This window comes from Cupressus sempervirens, chromosome 10 (assembly GCF_028749045.1).
Source record: "Cupressus sempervirens isolate cs-2001-9-10 chromosome 10, ASM2874904v1, whole genome shotgun sequence".
Lineage (NCBI taxonomy): Eukaryota > Viridiplantae > Streptophyta > Pinopsida > Cupressales > Cupressaceae > Cupressus > Cupressus sempervirens.
In genome coordinates this window covers 478,618,955-478,635,601 of record NC_143127.1, presented here as the reverse complement: position 1 = coordinate 478,635,601, position 16,647 = coordinate 478,618,955, and positions in this window count along the sequence as shown.

Below are 16,647 nucleotides of genomic sequence, written 5' to 3'. Positions count from 1 at the left end.
CTTGAGATGTTATTTCTTCGAGGGGATACTTATCATTTTCAACACAAGATGCAAGTCCATGTATATGGGGTTCATGAGTGGATTGGATAGGTGTGATAGGATCATGTGGAGGATTAGGATTGTGAGGGGGATTATGAGGGATAATAGGCTCTTGGGATGGGGGGGGATCATGAAAGGAAAATGAAGGGGTGCTTTGATCTTGACTTACAAGAGGATTGTGTAGTGGAACAAGTGGATCATGAGATTGAATAGGAGCACATAATGGAGTGGAGGGAATAGAATCATGAGATGGAGTGATTTGATCTTGACTTGGAGGAGTATTAGTGGATGGAGTGGAAGAAACCTCTTCATTAAGTGGAGGATCTATGGAGGCTAACTCGTGAGATGGAGTGAAAGTAGTAATGTGCATGGTACATGGAATGTATTGATCTTGATTAGGAAGGGGGTCATGAGATGGACTAGGAGGGGTAAATGGATCTTGAGGGATAGTGGAACAATGAGATGGAGAAATTCTCAGATCTAGAGGAGAAGATGAACCTATAATGTCATGCTTTGGAGGAAGATCTTGAGATGGAATTGGGGGTATGACTTTGGGTGATTGACTTACTTTATCTTGTTCTTTACACTTAGCAAAGAACGATAAAAAATACCCCTTATGAGGTGGGGATGATGTGTGTGGAGGATTAGGATTGTGTGAAGGTGAAACTATGGGTATGGGATTGCATGGAGGGTTGGGGTTAGATGGTACATGAGGTCTATGGTCCTCAAAACATGGGGGAAGAGGACGCATGGCATGGAAGGTGGACTCTTTCTGCTAACTTGCTAAGAGATAGCACTTTAGTTCCTCCATTTCCTTGGCAAGGTCATTTGTGTTTGAGGAATTGTGTGGGCTATGAATGGAATTGTATGTGGGTGAAGGATAATGAGGTGGGTTTCCCTTGTCAAAGGTACAAAATAATGAACATGAGATAGATTAGAATTGGATATGAAGTGTTGAGGATGGATTTGATATGTAGATGGATTAGAGTTGGATATGAAGTGTTCAGAATGGATTTGATATGCAAGTTGAATGGGAGGTAGTACTCCATATTTTCTTTGAAGATTTTCAACCATTTGATTAAGAAAATTCAGATCCATAGATGTTAGACGAAGAGTGATTAAATATTTGAGGATAGATGGGATATGAATTTGGGAATAGGAGCAATTTTGGACTTTGCATTGATTTGATTTGAATTGAATTGGACTTGATATTGATTTGATTGAATTTGATGTGGATAAGGGTTCGATTTGATTTGATAAAAACCCAATGATATTGCAAACAAGTGAATGTGAAATTTGAATGAAAGTTCAATGTTTGTGATAATGCTCCTATGTCCAAAGTAGAAGATGTGATGCAAAGTTGAATTAGAAGAAGACGTGAATGAAATTAGAAAGATTGATTATGGATGAAGATGTAAATGGATCAAATTAAGAATTGATTAGAAAGACTAAATTTGATAAGGAATTGGATTAGAAGAATGAGGATGAAGCATTGGATGAGGGAATTGAAGTGTGATGTGGAGGATGAAGCATGACTAGGATGGAGATTACAAATTAGATTGAATTATAAGCTAATGATTTGGATGAATAGAGATGATTAAGATGTCAAGGAATGGTTTGGATGATGAAGACAAGAGATGTATGAGGGTGATGAATTTGATGGAAAGAAGAAGTGATGTGGAATTGACATGGACAACTTGACTAAGAGGACCTAAACCAAGACTTGTTTTTGTTGTTTTTGAGATTTTTGGATTTTTTCGGATTTTTGAAGTTTTACGATTTTTTTGGATTTTTATGTTATATAATTTTTTTGGATTTTTAGGTTTGAAATGCAAAATCAAACAAGGAAATATGTAGAAGGCAAGTGTGTTTCAAACACTCAAGAACATCAAACACACCAACAAACCTATAAGGTTGCAACTAGGATGTACAAGGATCAACTAGAGGGCATTCTTGATATATGCAAGGTACGTGAGGCCCAAATCTATAGATGAAAGAAAATAATGCCACATAGCTAGGGGGAGATGGTAACCCAAATCTCCTCCTTCACTTCCTAAAGGTATAAATTTCTTTGGGGCTTAGCCAAGAGTGAGAAGATTTTTCTTCCAAGAGAGGTGTCTTTGGATTCACCTCCCAATATTTATACTCCACCAGAACACTAGAGTTCAGGTCATCTTGAGGGGTGATGAAATCCCCAAGTAGACCTCCTAAAAAAAAGAAAAACAAGACCACTTATTTCTTGTGCACTCAAGATCACCTGAAGGCACGAGGGGAGAGAATACGTAAGTGACCTTGGAGTTTAAAAGACATGCGTTGCTCTTTTCCTAATGAAGCTTTAGATTTTCTAATCTAATTTTTAGATACACGTGATTATAACATACAATGTTCTTTCCAACTTGAAAACATCATAAAAATCGAGGGAGTGTCATCCAAATAAGAAAATTTGATAAGGAAAGAATCAATTCTATTATGCATTCAAGATTGAGTGATTGTTCATTTTCAGCACCAAATTGAAATGTGTATTCCAATGTTCATTGATCCTTAGACATGCAAGATTATGTTATCATTCATTCCAAAGAAAAAGTGTTGTTCAATTAATCATGCATTCAAGATTGAGTTTGATTGTTTTAGCTTTAACCATGCATTCAAAGACAAGAGTTTAAGCATACAAGTTCATTCCAAAACAAAGTTAATGAAAAACTTGCAAGAAATATGGTTAGTAAGAAAATATCCCTACGAAAACACAAGTTAGGGCAGCCAAAACATATGACAAATGTGAAACAACTCTGCAAGGAAAAGGTTAACACAAAGTTTGGTCTTTGACAAGAAAAATAGAGATCTAAAACACATCAAAATCTCATGAAACTAGCACCATGATGACGGGCTCAGAATCAACTTTTTGATGATATTTCATTTTTTGAAAACGGAGTTTGTATGCTCAAGTTATGAGCAAAAAATTGAAGGTTGCTCCTTATGGCCTAGAAGGGCATGTGGACTACTAATTTAGTGATGATGCCAGCAAGCTGCGAGGTTAAATTTGATTATTAGAGGCACGTCAAGAAATTTTTTTTTATTTTTTCACATTTTTGAGAAAAAAAAAAAAAGAAATCTAGGAGTGTTAAATGGAATAAACACTAAGAAACTAACATCTATTCCTACATGATTATGCAAACCTCAAAATATGCAAGAAAACATGTAAAATAAAAAGAGCTTAATCTACTAATGCAAACCTCATGAAATCACCAAGTGGATGATGATTTCATTCTTATTGGAATGTGGTTGCTCACAAATCCTGCAACATAACAATGGGCCAGATAATAGATATGGAAATGAGGAGAGGGCTCTCCTTGTATAGGAGAAGAGATGCAATGGATGACTGAGATTCAATGAAAGATTGAAGGGCTAGGATTTCTCAAGATCAATGAGGTTTCGATGAGGCAGAGGCCAACTAGACTCCATGTGGATTAGGGTTTTGACCATTCAAAGGGGGAAATATGCTCACACATGTGTGAGAAACCTTTGATGGTGACATGATCAATGACAAGTGCAAGAGGTGTGAGAAGAATGACTTCTCACACTTGTGTGAGACACCTTGATTCTCATGCAAGAGGATAATTGTGCAAGAGGCATGAGAAGGCATGAGGGGTGTGGGAAGTGTGAGCATTCCTCACACATGTGTGAGCACACACTTAGGATTAAAAGGTGATTAGCAATATGATTAGGAAAAGCAAGCATGATTAAGGAAGTGGGTAGGTTTAGAAATATGGGTTAGGTTAGAGTAGTGATGTTAGGTGAGGGTTAAAGTTAGGAGCCATGTGCTCAAATAGGATTAAATTTAATATTTAATTCCAAGTGGGATTAGAAAAGGGATTAATTAAGTAAACAAAGTACTTAATTAAAGGGAATGGGTTAGGATGCAAGGGGAATAGGTTAGGATTTAAATAAACCTTAGTTTATTTAAATCAAGAAAAGGTGAACATAATTAAATAAATGTAAAATTTATTTAATTAAAGGTAGGGGAATTAAATAAATAATAAATATTTATTTAATTGGTCAAGAAATGGGTTTTGGACAATTTTAGGTGTCTACAGAGGGTTTTAAGAGGGTAGGGGATCGTTTAGTAAATGGTTTTGAGGGGGTACAAGATCATTTGGTGGAGGGTTTCGAGGAACATTGTTTCATGGCTCAATGTCATCATTTCGCTCAGCCATACCTATTAAATTGAAATACAAGATTTCTTTTTAAAAAATGTAATTTTCAAAAATTTATGTTTAAAAATACATAATTTATATTAAAGTTCATTCAAAATCATAAAAAATAAAAGGAAAAATTGATACCTATATCATGTATTTGTTCCTATATCTGATACCCAAAATAGAGGCAATACAAACAACCTGCAGCTACAAATACCTTATTTGCTCTTAGTTTTTTTATAAATTTGTAGTCACAAATTTTTGGTATCTGATATAATATTGGATATCTGATATGATATCAGATACCTGATAATGGATTGGATACCTGATAAGGTTTGGGCCAACATTTTTGCCTTGGTATCAGGATGGGTGGAAAAAAGTCAGAACAAATTTTGAAATGCTTTTAGACATTTTAAAACTCCACTTTTTTTACATCGCCACTTTTTGGCACACCATGATCCTACACATACCCAAATGTAATATACAATCAACACATTATATGGTTAGACACTTGCACCACACAATTCAAGAATGCAAGGATGTTCTATTGGTTGCGTAGGATGCATTTGACAAGTGGAATGAATTTTTTTTTAAATTTCATTAAGACGAGACATGGGAAGGGAGAGCATGACGGTGTTGGAGCATGTGTGAAAATATCCCTTAGTAGAGAGAAATTAAAGTACAAAGGTGGCACAATATTAGAAAATGTTGAAACAATTGTCCAATGGTGCAATTCTACCATGGGACCAAGTAATACAAGTATATGGATTCTAGATATTTTTGGTTGATACATGAATCTAACATTTAAAATTTACAAGATTATTATACATTTACAAGATCAAGTGATATAAATTCATTTCAAAGTTCAAATGCAATGTCATTATCTATTCATACTAGAAAGCTTGCATGATTTTTCTCTTCTTGTATGCATCATTTTTTAGATGAATGTGAATCAAAAGAGTGGGTTGACCAATGGGCTTCTATACCTTTGCTGCCAATTTATTCATATAAACTTCTTATAGTACTACAACTCAACTAGGTTGAAGCATCAATAGATTTTGAGAATGTATCTGACCTAGTTGAACTAGGTACTAAGTTATCAATTTAATACTTGGTTAAAATAGATTACTTTCAATTTTAGAACTAACTTATCCTTTTATATAATGCAAGTCATGTATATGTAGTTATTACATATGAGAATAATGATGAAGGAACATATTACTTTCTATTTTGATGTACTGAGGCCAAAAAGAAACTGATAGCTACGGTCATTGATGGTGAGGGTATTGAGTACCCAATAGGATCCATCATTGTGATAGACACATGGCTTTGAAGGTAGTATATTTTTTTCCCCTACCATGAAGATATCTTTAAGTCAATTTTTCATGTATAATGTATCAATTTTGACTTTGAAAATTAAATATAGGTACTCTATCAAGAATTCTAGCATGTGGTTGTTGGAGGATTTTGAGACACACAAAAATATTCTTCATTACTCTAGCCTTATTGTTGCAAAAATTATTCAAGTGATACCATATCATGGTAGGTCTCTTAATAAGAAGTTATCAAAAGTATGTGAATATGATCACAAGGAAATATTCATACAATAAGGGTTAGAGTTTATCCAAAAGGTTCCCTTAATTGATTTTGTGCTTTATAGTTGAATCATTCTACATATAGTAGAATAATTTTGAAAACTTTGCATATATGTTATGCAAAATGTTGCAACTTTGCAATGATGTGCATATGTAGATGCAAAATTTTGTATATTTAAAAACAGAAGACATATAGCATGTGCATATTTATATGACATAATTTGTATAAAAATATGGATAAGAGATGTAACATGTTCATATTTAGATGCCAAATTTTGTATATAAAACTTATAAGAGATATACATTTTGCACATTATTATATGTTGTTATTGTTATAAATTTGTGTATAGAATTTATTGTTATGGTTATAAATTTGGTTCTTTAACTCTATTTCATGGATTTCATGATAACATCTCCTTCAAATAATATTCAATTATCTCCAACTTATATGGATTTACAAGGGAAATGCAAAGTTCACACAATTGACCTAATGACACCTAGATGGTTGTCTTCTTGCATTTTTATCTCGACTTTACCAAAACATCAAGAAAAATAAAATATAGATTTGGATACCCATTTGGCTTCTCTATAACATATGAAAATATTGGATAAGGTTTTTTGGATTGTTTCCTTTCTGTCACACTATGGCACCCCTTTTAAAGCTTAAAATATGCCATTTTTAGAAAGGAACTACTATTTATCCTTAACCCCTGAGTCCCCAACTTTTTACAATACCTACTTATGTGTTGAAACCATAGATTCAAAAGGTTTAAATTCCCGTTGGCCTTGTTTACATTCCCAAACATCAAATCCTTGCCACTTGCTCCTAAAAAATAGAGCCTTCTAGAAATTCACTCTCCAATCACTTTCAAAATTGATCCTTTCAATGTGCACCTTCAATTAAACATATATAATCAACATCAACTCAAAAACTTACCCCTTCTTAAGGCAGATCACTTCCTAGTATACACTTACATCAATTTATACCTTCCAACAATGCTTTTTCATGGTGCACACACCTCAATCCTTCTTTCTTGTACCTTATTTAATTAATTTGGTATAATACATATTATATTGGATATTCACTCATAAGAACTACATCACTCAAATTTCCCTTGAGTGTTGTCAACCACATTGAATGGAAGCATCCTTAAGGTGTCTAAACACTACTAGGTTGCAATCTTTGAGCGGGCATATCTCTAAGTTCATGTGATTAGAAAACTATCAGCCAACAAAAACCTCTCTCAATTTGAAGATATTCAACTTTCTTTGGATTTGGCATCCCTTTCTTGCTTAATGCCAAAAGTTGTAGTATTACTTAGTTCAAATGAGCATGGTTGTGTATATTTCAAACTGTTGACCCTAGAATTAAATCGTTTTCTCTGTTAGCTTTGGTTGGCCTAGTTTAGGCTAGGTTTGACCTTGTTTTAGCCACAATGTCCCTTAGATGTTATCAACCATACTTAAAAAAAGTGTCCCTAAGGGTCTCTAAGCACCATTGGGCTCCAATCTTTGAGCGGGCATATCTATAAGCTCATACGAGGTATTGACAAAATAGTAGGTGCTACATGATTCACATTGTCTAGGTCTACAACAACCTATCTTTGTTTTAAGAGATTTAAATTTTTTTGGATTTGGAATCCCTTTCTCACCTAATGCCAAAAGTTGCACTATTGCTTAATTCAAATGAGCAAGGTTGTGTAAATTCCAAATTATTGGTCCTAGGTTTGAATTGCCTACTCTGTTAGCTCCAATTGGTTGGGTTTAGGCTAGAGCCAAACTTTTTTTAGCCACAACATGCCTCAAACACTATCAACCACATTGAAAAAAGTGTCTCTAAGCCCCATCGAGCTATGATATTTGAGTAGACATATCTCTGAGCTCATGCAAAGTATTGATGAACTATCATATGCTAGAGGATTGTGTTGTCTAGGCCTACAAAAACCTATCTTAGTTTTAAGAGATTCAACTCATATTTGGATTTGGCATCCCTTTCTTGCCTAATGCCAAAAATTTTAGTATTGCTTAGTTCAAATGAGCAAGGTTGTGTATATTTAAAACCATTAGTCCTAGGATCAAATCATTTGCTCTGTTAGCTCTAGTTGGTTGGGTTTAGGCTAGGTCCAACCTTGTTTCATCCATAACATTCCTCAAATTCTATCAACCACACTAAAAAAAAGCGTCCCTAAGGGTCTCTGAGCACCATGGGGCTACCATATTTGGTGGGCATATCTCTGAGCTCATGTGAGGTATTGACAAACTATTAGATTCTATAAGATTGTGTTGTCTAGGCCTATAACAAGCTATCTTTTTTTTAAGAGATTTGACTTTGTTTGGATTTGGCATCCCTTTCTTGCCTAATGTCAAAAGTTGTAGTGTTGCTCAGTTCAAATGAGCAAGGTTGTGCCTGGTGTCCCATCTTCCAATGGTTGATACCCTTAATCACCGTTGGCATTTGCATTCTTTGCACAAGACTTGGAGTCTTAGATTTTATCTGGCATGTTGTTACTGAGCCTAATATTTCTCACTTCACCTAGTGTCTCCTTATCCAGGGTTTGCCTTTGGGTCCTCAGCTCTGGCATCTAGGGTTCTTGACCCTAGATGCCCTTTTTGTGGCCAAACTGAAAGCTTTGTACATATTTTTTGGTTTTACAGAAGAGCTCATAATTACTGGCTCCGGAATTTTGGTTTCTTCAAGCCTTTTCATCTTGAGGCCTTCACTTGGCATATGATGGTTCTGGGGGATGCTCCCAAACTTGCTTTTAAATATGCCTAGATTTGGCATGCTTTCAGAATGAAGATATTATTCACAATTTTGAAAGATAAAAATATTGTTTTATTCTCTCATAGTTTTCTTGATATTTATGTTGCAATGTACTCTAAAGCACATATTTTGAATAATTTCATGATGTAGATCCAAGTACAAACTGACAAGGTCATGTTGGAAGTGGCTCACCTGCAAGAGCTACTTTCCCATTGGGGTAATGCCCCTTGTACGATTGCTTGAGTACCTCTGGATGTTTTATTTGGTGATCGCACTCCTCAAAATCGTCAGAGAGGCCAGAGAAATTCTTCTTGGCGCTCACAAACCCCTAGGTCATAGCCTCATCACCTCTCTTCCAATGGTGGCTTTGGTGGCCATCGCTACTCGACTTTGCCTCCTCAGAGGGTAGGCTTGGGTTGGTCCCCAATGGCTCCCCTGTTGCCACTAATGTGGGTTGGCTAGCTGCTCATCATGACCCTAAGTGCACATTCCCCCAGCTAGATCTTGCTTTTTCTCCTCATAGACCAAGGAAGATAAAGATAAAGATAAAGAATTTTCTATTGCAGATGGTTGGACTCCCCCCGAGCCAACCACAAACCCCAAGGATTTCTAGGGTTTTGATGGCAAAGACCCTCCTTCAGCTAGCACTACTCTTGCAACCTGAAGTTTTTATTTATGTTTATATGTTTTTTGATGAATAGTTAATCTTCAGCCTTGGGTCGTTTGAACTCATGAGGTGATCATGTATCCCCCAACCCCTTTTTTGTGAATATATATCTTTAAAGTTTTAAATTAATGGAAAAGGTATGTTCATCAAAAAAAATTGAGCAAGTTGTGTATTTCTAATTATTGGTCCTAGTATTGAATTGTCTACTCCATTAGCTTTGATTTTCCAAGTTTAGGCTAGGGATAACCTTATTTCAGCCACAACATCCCTCGGACGCTATCGACCACACTAAATAGAAGCGTCCCTAAGGGTCTCTAAGAACCATCGAGCTATAATCTTTGAGCAGGCATATCTTTGAGCTCATACAAGGTATATACAAACTATCAGATGCTACAAGATCATGTTGTCTATACCTATAATAGCTTATCTCAATTTTAAGAGATTCGAATTTTTTTGGATTTGGTATCCCTTTCTCACCTTATATGAAAAGTTGTAGTGTTGCTCAATTCAAATGAGTAGGGTTGTGTATATTTTAAACTATTGGTTCTAAGATCAAATAATCTTCTCTATTAGCTCTTGTTGGATGGGTTTAGGCTAGGGCTAACCTTTTTTTAGCCACAACATCCTTGAGATGCTATCGACCATGCTAAAAGGAAGCGTCCCTAAGGATTTCTCAGAATTATCGGGTTGTGATATTTGACACAAATACCAAAATCATGATATATTTTTATTTTTCATGTCTTATTACATCAAAATATGTGACATATGAGTTTGATTACATATTATAAGGAATTTGATAAACATTTTGCATTTTCTATATAAATTAATAAGCATTTATGCATCTGATTAATTGCAAGAATGTAAGATGAAATACAAGTTTGTATGCACACACTAAACACGTTGGATGGAAATTCAAGTTTACTGTATATCAAAATGAACAATATATTATGTCATATCAATCATATAGTTGCAAAAAGATTCCATGTCTCATTGGTACAATACAAAAGTTGAATATATAAAAATGTTGAATGTGTACAATAGAAATATCAAATGTGCACAATACAAATCTCAAATATATACAATACAAAAGTTGAATCTATGTCAATGTCATGTAATAACCATAGTTGCATATGTATATCTCTATCAATATCAATGAATATGTTGGATCATCAAAACAAAGCCTCTTTGATGTAGTTCATGGCTCGCCAGGTGTCTACATAAGAAAAATTAAAATTCTATATCAAATATATTATCTATAAGTAATATGAAAATAACTAAAATTTGGGTTCTAAATTATGGATAGTTGAGTTTTTTATTACCTCATCTCTTTGCCCCACACTTGGATTGAATAATAATGGTAATGGGCTCCTTCGAGGATGGGTAGGACTCCTAACAAAATGATGATGTAGAGTGGCAATGGGAGACACAATTGCCAATGAATTAGTCCTTATAGGAAGCACAACTAGTGATGAAAAGGTGCTACTATGGGGAAAAACTTTTATGGTAAGTGAAAACATGTTATATTTGTAGCCATAAGTGTTAGGGATTTCTAAATAAAGTATATATAAAAAATACATACTAGAACTTGAGCTACAATTGCTAATGAATCAGTGCTGGTATGAGGCACAACCTATATGGTTAGCAATAAAATATTATAATTGTAGAGTGGCATTAGGGATTTCAAATAGAGTTATAAAAAAATACATATTATAGCCTAAAGTTGATCTCTTGTGCTAGTAGGAGGCACAACCAGTAATGAATTGGTGCTGGTGTGAGGCACAACCTATATGTTAAGCGATAAAATGTTAGAATTATGAGTGGAATTAGGGATTCCAAATAGAGTGTAAAAAAAATATGTATTGCAACTTGATTTGGGTCTCTTGTGCTAATAGGATGCATAACCACTAAAGAATCAGTGCTAGTATGAGATACAACCTATATGGCAAGCAATAAAATGTTAGAATTATATTGTAGGCATTATGAATTTGTATCATACACAAAAGAAATCTAAATTGAGATCAAAAGAGGGCTTCAATTAAGAATATACAAGCATACATCTCACCTTTGTTGTGTTTGACCCCATCTTGATGCTGAGGACTCCTAAAAAAATGAAATTAGAAAGGATTTTTATGAAGTCTCAAAGGGTGTTGTAATAGGTAAAAGATAAATGACATATGTTAATAAGCCAAAATTATTGATAATTGCTATTAAAAAAATGTACTCATTTGTAAATGCAATTGCTTAATATGTACATAGAGAAAAAATTCATACTATAACCTCAAATGCTTGTCATATACTCATAGAAGGCAACATCACTGAAAAGACATAATTGACAATTTATTGGGTGAAAACACATAACATTTTATGACACAATGTTAAAATTTAATAGAAGAAAAATATGAAATTTTACCTCTTCCCTTTCTTGAACATTAGCAATGTTAGGTGCATTCATCAACTCTACAAAAATCAATTATTTCTACATATATTCAACAAACGAGTCAACACATATTCATCAATATTGAGTACATGTATTTACATTCATTCATAATAAATTTCAAAATATAAACTTGAGTTGTATTTAATACCTTTTTTTATTGATACCTTGAGCTATGTGGAGTACACAAAAGTAGACACAAATATAACATAAAAGGAATCAATAAGACACATCATGAGTTCAACTCAAATTTTAAACTTGATAGGTGTGTAAACTATGATACGACATAGCTATCAAGGCCAAAGTTAATGGCAAAGAGCATAGAATCATCAACTTGAGAAATTTCAGCCCCTAACAAGACCTATAAAATAGTAAAGAGTATTGTTATAAATATGAGATAATGTTGTAAATGACAAGAAGGAACAATAACAGAAAGAAGAACATAGGAGAGAAAGAAGACACAAGAAGGACTTGAAGGATGAGATTGGAAGGATAGTTGACAGGAAAATTTAGGGCTCAAAAAGGCTACAAGGCCTAAATTGAAAACAAAGAGATCGGGAAGGAAAAAAGATATGTGAATGAACTTTTGGCACCTTTTTAATAAATACAAGTGAATATTCATGACCTCCACAATCCTATAAGGCATCCTAGGTTATATGGAGGTTGATAGGTTCTTCAACAGGGATATGTATATGGAGGATGAACTTGTGAGGTTTATTATATGAGGTTTGGGTAATGTTAGGAATAGAATATGTGGATGGGAATTGAATGGATTTGATGAATGTGAGGGTTTAATGATGGTAGGAGATGAAAGGATATTTATAATAGGGGTATCCATAATGGTAGGAAATGGAGGAGGATCTATAAGTGGGGTGGATGAAAGAAGGATGATAGTTATGGGACATGGAAAAGGAATGATGGGTGCAGGAGATGGAAAGGTTTCAACATGATAGAAACTTCACATGATGTAATTAGATGACATGACTTTTCAACTTAACTTGGACATGGATATTCTATTGGCTTCCTTGTAAAAACTCTTAGATATTCGATGTTCCTTGTAAAATAATTAAGAAACAACATTTAGGGAACTTTGTATTATTAGTGGCATACCAATTAAGAAATAATATTTCAAAGCCAATGTATTATTTTACTTTTAAGAATATTTAAAAAACTTTACCTCAGGTGTTCTTGTTCCTAGCCTCACACCTCTAGAAGAATGAGTACTCAGTGGTGTTCTTGTACTGCTTGCTACACCCTGCATTGCATATTATTCACATATCAATCTAGAGTGCTCTATAAAATAATAAAATAATTATGTTTATGATTTTAGGTGATTAAATAATATCATGTCAAAACTCATAATAACAAACATGTGCCTCCTCCCCATTGAATACCATCATCATCAAACTATCAATGAGTGTTAAATCGCCACCTTTGTATGCATAACAAGTCTACCCATATTATACATATGGATGATATGACACTCCATCCTGAGTCATCTCACTATCCATCCCATCACATATGCACTAAAAAATAAAACAAAAATGATGATTACACCCCAAAGACTATAATAATGCACATGATGACGATGCAGGTGGCACAAACAGGGATGACACTGGTGGTGTAGGTGATGATGATGGAGTTTTCATAGGCTATGATGACCTTAAAGGTACATCTAATGATGATCAAGGTGTCATAGGTGATTATGATGATGATGGAGTTTTCGTAGGCTATGATGACCCTATAGGTACATCTGATGAGGGTTGAGATGTCATAGCTGAAGTAATTTCACCTAACTATGATCCATTCTCAATGATGACATCTATCAATGATGTAGATGTATGAAGAGTCTATAAATCAATAGACTCCTTTATTATTCTTGGGAGCACAACATGAGGCATGGTTTTTCATTTTGTATTTCTCCTCTCATGTTGTGGTGACACCCTATGAGCCCTAGGTCTATCTTGCAAAAAGCCTCCCCCTCTACCCTAGAACCCATGGATGCCAAAGTAATTTGGCTTCTTGCTAAGGATGAACTCATAGTATAGATTTCTCAAAAAATATAGAGGCTCCTCATAATTATTATATGGTGGTAGGTAAAATACCATAAACCACCTATTCCAAAAACAAGATCTCATCCTAGCATGAGTGCACTCATGAATAAGAAAATTTTTGGTTATGCATAATAGGGAGTTACCAAATATAGGATCAGTGAAAAGAGCACATATACCATCATTCTTTATGTCTTTATATTTCACTTTCAGATATGATAATCCATCAACATAAAATGTATTACACATCCCTCTATGAACCCCATTTCATAACCTCCCTAGACAACTCATTTTTATTTTGGGCCATTTATTGAAGTGTACTCGCTAGGGTTGAGTGGTGAGGAAGTGTAGATGACTACAATCTATTGACCATTTTGGTAATGTGAGCAATATTTTATGTAAGGTGGTTTATGAGGTCCCTTTTCATAGTATTTACATGATGTAATGGTATGCATAGAGGGTTTATAGGTGGCATTGATTATTGAACGGGAACATTGAGTGGAGGGTTTTGTGCTTGTATTGTAGTAGGTGAAGAGTTTTGTGTTTGTGTCACAATGGGTGGAGTTTTTTTGGTTGTCTCACTATGGGTGAAGGGTTTGATTCTTGTATTTTTGCTAGAGGTGGTCTTTCAACTCTACCTCATTTTTTTTATTCATTGATGCATCTAATATTAAATTTTTTTTTTTAAATTACAAATTATGAAAAGAAATTACAAATATTATAAATTACCAAAACACATTACAAATTATGATGAAAAAATGCATAAACAACAAAGGGAATGAACACATACCTTGCTTGTGGGGTGCCATGGATGAAATGCAAAAAAAAAACACTAATTTCTTTACAAACCCAATCAGGTTTTGGCCTCTCATTGTCGCCTAAATGTTGTTATCATTTGAGGGTGTAAAAACACCCTCAAATGTGGGTAGTAGATATTAATTATACTTCTTAAAACCCAATCAAATTTTGAGAAATATGATTGATTTTAAGAAACCCGATCAGATTTTTAGTATAATATAAATTTATAAACTAAGATCAAGTTTTTAAGTAATATAAATTTAAACAACTCAATTGAGTTATTCTTTTTTATTATGGGTAGGATTGTATACCAAGTCTGGCCCGCATTTGAATTATTGAATAACCCTCAGGTTATTGAGAATTTTTGATTTTTTGGTGGGTGTCAACTTTTTGGTACACCAACTTGGTGCACACACCCTAATTAGGATTTAAAAATGTGCTCCCTTACTATTGTTTATGTATTGTTCCCAATAAACATGCTCTACTTTTGCTTTAAGAAATACGAGTATAAACTATTTCCCTGAAACTTGATCTAAATTTTCTATTATTTAATAGCTTTCAGTTGCTCCTTTTCATTCTTGTCCATTACATATTTCAATCATTCTTCTTTAGTGCAGTTTTGTACACAAGGTATGATCTATTGAATTTTGGCATTATGTATATTTTGGCTCTTTCTTCTTTTAAAAGTTAACTCTTAAAGAGGTATTGTTATGCTTTGAAGATAAAATAAGAACCTTACCTTAAGATTTGATTAGATAATCTTACTTAGTTCACTTTATAATCCAATTTTCGTGGGGTACTCATGCTAATGTTATTTATTTTTCCTTAAACTGATCTACTTATTTCTATTAATTGAAAGTTTTCATTATAAAAGTACTAAAGTATCAAAGCTGACAAATATTATTGTGATCTTTTCTCAGCCTCATACAATTAGTATGACACACTCAAATTTACAATATATACTTTGATTGGCTATTGATCATAGACGATATAAAGTGGTTGTAATATGTTGTTTGATAGCTCAAGAAAGATGTTGTGCAAAAAAAGATGTGTTAAGACCTAGAGAATCTAGAGAGTTGTAGTGAATGTGATATAAGAACAACTGATATTACATAAAAAGATAGTTATAATATGAGCTAAATTCAACTAAAAATATTTTATAATTTTCTGTTGAAGTCTGCTTGAATCACCCATAAATAATGACCTAATTAATCTTACACAATATTGAAAGATGGCATGTAGAAAATTAGTGAGATCTTGGTATGCTGGGAAGCATGGTTTCAATCTAATAGCCCTACAACAAGGAACCCATGTGATGACTACTTCCATTTTTGGTAGTCTACATGCAATAAATTACACAATCTCTATTTACTCCACATATGGGTTTAATATCAATCATAAATGTGATTCAAATAATAGTACATCTTTCCATTGTGGTACTCCAAGAAGGCAATGTTACATAGTAGAAACCTTAGAATTGTTGAAATAATCAAGTGCAGATATCAATAGTTTAGATGGGCATGGAAAACAATGAAATAATTTGATCATTTATTCTCCAAATTACATATGCACGCAAATTTTGAAAACATATTTAATGGTACTATTAATGTAGACACAATTCTAATTTGTTCGGTTATATCCATCAAAGTCTTGCTAATACCCACAAATTATTTTTACCAACTCTTCTCTCCAAAGAGAAATTTGACATATCCTATTTTAGTGCTACTTACTCCATTCTTCCTACATAATGCATGGACCCAAGCTCTACAAAGCCCTTTTTTAAAATACTAGGGTTAGAAAATCAATTCATTTTTAATTTATGCCAATAGTCAAGTAACCAATGAACATGCAACACTAAATTTTATTAAGCAGAAAACATTATAGTTAAATATAAATATTTATTTTTTAATATTGAAAGATATAATTTATTTGATTTTTCATTGGAGAAAAATAATTTTTATTCAAGATATACAATTTTATTTTAGCATTATACCAATAAGAAAAAAATAGAAGACTTTATATGGATAATTTTGGAAGCTTGTTAGCTTTAGATTTCAATTATTTAGATACAAGCAACCTTTTCGTTTCAGCTCAGTGTTTTTTTTG